General features: G+C 53.5%; 1 non-coding gene across 1 annotated transcript in view; it reads right to left on the bottom strand.

Annotated features, from left to right (window-relative positions):
* LOC124608826 overlaps nt 1-682 on the bottom strand; it is a 1,910-nt gene extending 1,228 nt beyond the window's left edge. Inside the window, exon 1 of the ribosomal RNA XR_006979386.1 lies at nt 1-682. This exon is cut by the window's left edge and continues 1,228 nt beyond it. This is a non-coding gene — a ribosomal RNA (small subunit ribosomal RNA).
* Nucleotides 683-5,000: the final 4,318 nt, after the last annotated feature.

Genomic DNA, 5,000 nt, shown 5'->3' on the forward strand with positions numbered 1-5,000 from the left:
GCGGTGAACCAACAGCGTGGGACACAAATCCAACTACGAGCTTTTTAACCGCAACAACTTTAATATACGCTATTGGAGCTGGAATTACCGCGGCTGCTGGCACCAGACTTGCCCTCCAATAGATACTCGTTAAAGGATTTAAAGTGTACTCATTCCGATTACGGGGCCTCGGATGAGTCCCGTATCGTTATTTTTCGTCACTACCTCCCCGTGCCGGGAGTGGGTAATTTGCGCGCCTGCTGCCTTCCTTGGATGTGGTAGCCGTTTCTCAGGCTCCCTCTCCGGAATCGAACCCTGATTCCCCGTTACCCGTTACAACCATGGTAGGCGCAGAACCTACCATCGACAGTTGATAAGGCAGACATTTGAAAGATGCGTCGCCGGTACGAGGACCGTGCGATCAGCCCAAAGTTATTCAGAGTCACCAAGGCAAACGGACCGGACGAGCCGACCGATTGGTTTTGATCTAATAAAAGCGTCCCTTCCATCTCTGGTCGGGACTCTGTTTGCATGTATTAGCTCTAGAATTACCACAGTTATCCAAGTAACGTGGGTACGATCTAAGGAACCATAACTGATTTAATGAGCCATTCGCGGTTTCACCTTAATGCGGCTTGTACTGAGACATGCATGGCTTAATCTTTGAGACAAGCATATGACTACTGGCAGGATCAACCAGGGAGCTGCGTCAACTAGAGCTGAGCAGCCGGCCGCCCGGGAGTGTGTCCCGGGGGCCCGCGCGAACACGCAAGCGTCCGCTCAATTATTCTGCAAACAGGAGGAGGCTGAGCTCCCCTGCACAATACACCTCGAAACCCTCTCAGGTCCCGGCGGCGCGCAGCGCCGTCCTAAGTACTTGGTCGGGTTCGAGAGTGGCGCAATCGCCCGGAGTTTGGCGAGTAGACGCTTTAGGTGCGACCACCCGTGCTCCCAACTGAGCTTGCCGCTGCCGACAGAGGCCCGGGAGCGTGCTGTCGTGGCATTGCCGGCGGGAGACAACACGCGCCACCTACGGTGGCCGGCAGCTCCAACGCCAGCGCCACAGAAGGACAAAAGCCCCACTTGGGTGCCGAAGCGAACTCTCCCAGCACAGCGCACGCGCCAACACGTCCGCACAGCTGCGATACAATCCACCTGCGAGAACCGCAGAGGCGACCGAGCAGCAGACGGCGTCGCGGCGCCGAGCGCCGGGCGGCGGCGCATCCTCAGCGCACACAGTCCTCAATCGGACCAGCACACTGCAGATGTCCACCGCGCTTCGCACCGGGCCCGCGAGGACCTACTTTGGCCGCACGGCGCCGCGTGCAGGGTGCGCCGGCGCGCAGCTGCGCCGCCTGCCGCCTCCGTCGGCCGGCGCGCCTGCCACTGGCCGCCCCCACCAGCCGGCTGTAGCGCGTGCGCCCACGCACCGCGCGGCCAGCACGCCGGGAGGCCCCCCCTCACCGGCCGGGGACGGTCCCACCCAGCCACCGCCGCGTATCGCTTCACACCCACATGCCATTCACGTTCGTGGGCATGGTGGGTATCGCTGAAACAACCGGTTGGTAGCTCAACCGATCGTCGCCATCACTGATTCACCTCTAGCGAGAACAACCGCACCACAACGGTTTACCAGTTGTTCATTTGCGTAACGTCACCAGCAAACGTAGACGTCCATCGCCATTTGCAAATTCAACGATTGTTGCATGCCTGTGTCAGGTGTCACGACACACTATGTCTGCCCACATACACGCAACAACATGTGCACGCTTCGCGAACACGTGGAAGGTGGCCCCCGTACGTATGCGATGTCCATTGCGCGAACGACTGTCAACCGGCCTCTGTCGCATGTCGCAGATGTGGAACGCAGTGCACCATGCTATCACGGTGTGTGAGAGGAGACGACTACGTCTGACAACACGCGCCACTACATCAACAGACGGCTCATGCTGATCGCCATCCACGGCATACCATACTGCAATCCAGCTCTTATAGGGAGACGACACGTAGCTGAGTGCACAATATTTGGACCGTATGGTTCGCCGTTGTTGGCGCAGTCGTGGTACGGTCACACATGTACCACGATGTATCATTCAGTACATGAGGACCAATGTGCAGTACAGTGTGTGATTTGGACGTACAACATCAGCGGACAGTTGACACAAGCCGTACCACAACGTAGGCTGTGCTTCGCCATGCAAATGCCAATGAACAACTGCGAAGGGCATTGAGCATGTACGTCCTACTGCCATCCGCATTACAGTGTATAGCTGCAAGGTGTTTCACATGAAGCGATACTCTGGGGACCGGGCAGTGCGAGTAGCAAACTATATTGCGGGGGTTGCAGTTAGGCAACACTACACTAATTTAACGCGTCGTATGACAATTACAGAGCAGGTTAAGGCCCAACGTGTGTTGGGTTAAGGCCCAACGTGTGTTGGGTTAAGGCCCAACGTGTGTTGGGTTAAGGCCCAACGTGTGTTGGGTTAAGGCCCAACGTGTGTTGGGTTAAGGCCCAACGTGTGTTGGGTTAAGGCCCAACGTGTGTTGGGTTAAGGCCCAACGTGTGTTGGGTTAAGGCCCAACGTGTGTTGGGTTAAGGCCCAACGTGTGTTGGGTTAAGGCCCAACGTGTGTTGGGTTAAGGCCCAACGTGTGTTGGGTTAAGGCCCAACGTGTGTTGGGTTAAGGCCCAACGTGTGTTGGGTTAAGGCCCAACGTGTGTTGGGTTAAGGCCCAACGTGTGTTGGGTTAAGGCCCAACGTGTGTTGGGTTAAGGCCCAACGTGTGTTGGGTTAAGGCCCAACGTGTGTTGGGTTGAGGCCCAACGTGTGTTGGGTTGAGGCCCAACGTGTGTTGGGTTGAGGCGCAACATAGGTTAGGTTGAGGCGCAACATAGGTTAGGTTGAGGCGCAACATGGGTTAGGTTAAGGCGCAACATGGGTTAGGTTAAGGCGCAACATGGGTTAGGTTAAGGCGCAACATGGGTTAGGTTAAGGCGCAACATGGGTTAGGTTAAGGCGCAACATGGGTTAGGTTAAGGCGCAACATGGGTTAGGTTAAGGCGCAACATGGGTTAGGTTAAGGCGCAACATGGGTTAGGTTAAGGCGCAACATGGGTTAGGTTAAGGCGCAACATGGGTTAGGTTAAGGCGCAACATGGGTTAGGTTAAGGCGCAACATGGGTTAGGTTAAGGCGCAACATGGGTTAGGTTAAGGCGCAACATGGGTTAGGTTAAGGTACAATATGGGTTAGGTTAAGGTACAATATGGGTTAGGTTAAGGTACAATATGGGTTAGGTTAAGGCGCAACATAGGTTAGGTTAAGGCGCAACATAGGTTAGGTTAAGGCGCAACATAGGTTAGGTTAAGGCGCAACATAGGTTAGGTTAAGGCACAACACGGGTTAGGTTAAGGTACAACACGGGTTAGGTTAAGGTACAACACGGGTTAGGTTAAGGTACAACACGGGTTAGGTTAAGGTACAACACGGGTTAGGTTAAGGTACAACACGGGTTAGGTTAAGGTACAACACGGGTTAGGTTAAGGTACAACACGGGTTAGGTTAAGGTACAACACGGGTTAGGTTAAGGCACAACACGGGTTAGGTTAAGGCACAACACGGGTTAGGTTAAGGCACAACACGGGTTAGGTTAAGGCACAATACGGGTTAGGTTAAGGCACAATACGGGTTAGGTTAAGGCACAATACGGGTTAGGTTAAGGCACAATACGGGTTAGGTTAAGGCACAATACGGGTTAGGTTAAGGCACAATACGGGTTAGGTTAAGGCACAATACGGGTTAGGTTAAGGCACAATACGGGTTAGGTTAAGGCACAATACGGGTTAGGTTAAGGCACAATACGGGTTAGGTTAAGGCACAATACGGGTTAGGTTAAGGCACAATACGGGTTAGGTTAAGGCACAATACGGGTTAGGTTAAGGTACACATTGTTGTAAGGAAAGGTGTTTTGGGGGGGGGGCCGCTTTGTTGATTGTGATTATCGTAAGTAAATGACTGCGGCATCATCTGATTTGGCACGTCAGGGTGCACCTTTGGCTCATGACAGGCGGCGCTCTGATTCCATGCTTGTGGCAGACCTGTGTCTTTCATTCCTGCCATTGTTTTTGTGGTGTGACAGGAGGCAGTATTGTGATGTTGGGTGCACCCCTGTGTAGGACATGTGTGGGTGTTGGTGGCTTAGCTGAGCAATGGTGGTTGTCGGAAGGGTGGGATATTCTGTTTTCCGAGTGGACCTCCCGGTCTGGTTATGATAGTGTGGATTGTCTAATGTGGCAGAGAGGATGCACTGGGTGTTGTTCCATGCTGGTGCTTACATATTGTCTGTGTGCCTGTTACAGGCAGAGAGTAGTGCGTGATAAGAGTGTCTGGCTGACGTGTGATTGTGAGCAGAGTCTTTCAGCATGTATACGGACAGTTGTATACATTATCTGTATTCTGATGGCTCTATCTATTACTAATCAGCGCCGTGTATACGTTTAATCCGGTTCCAGTCGAAACTATTGTATCTCTGTACATTAGTGACACGGCGAGCCCGCTATGTAGTTACTCGTCTCGGCAGCTTCCACCGGTGTATGGCAAATGATTATAAGGAATCAGTCTAGTCGTCAATACCGATAGTGTGACGTCACATGTCTGGGGTGGGGGACGCTGCGCCCTTCCGGTGGGTCATGGCCTAGGAAGACTCTTCCCACGCAGGGGGGCTTGGACTGTCATTGACTCTTCCGAGTAATATACTTGCCGTACGTTTTTGCGACTGCGAGTGCAACGCTCACCGGTACCGACATGGATGGAGCGCCTCCTAGCTGCCGCTGAGCATCTGCATTCGTACAGAGAGCAACGCGATCGCGTCTGTAGCTCGTACGTGGTACAGCTCGCAGCTCATGTATATGGACAGCGGGAATGTCGCATATTGGACATAACTCTTCATGAAACGCACGTTATAGGGGTGGATTGCACATTGCGAGTGCGAGCAAAGTCCGCCGTTCATCCGCTGGAGT

Source organism: Schistocerca americana, chromosome 3 (genome assembly GCF_021461395.2).
Source record: "Schistocerca americana isolate TAMUIC-IGC-003095 chromosome 3, iqSchAmer2.1, whole genome shotgun sequence".
Taxonomy (NCBI): domain Eukaryota; kingdom Metazoa; phylum Arthropoda; class Insecta; order Orthoptera; family Acrididae; genus Schistocerca; species Schistocerca americana.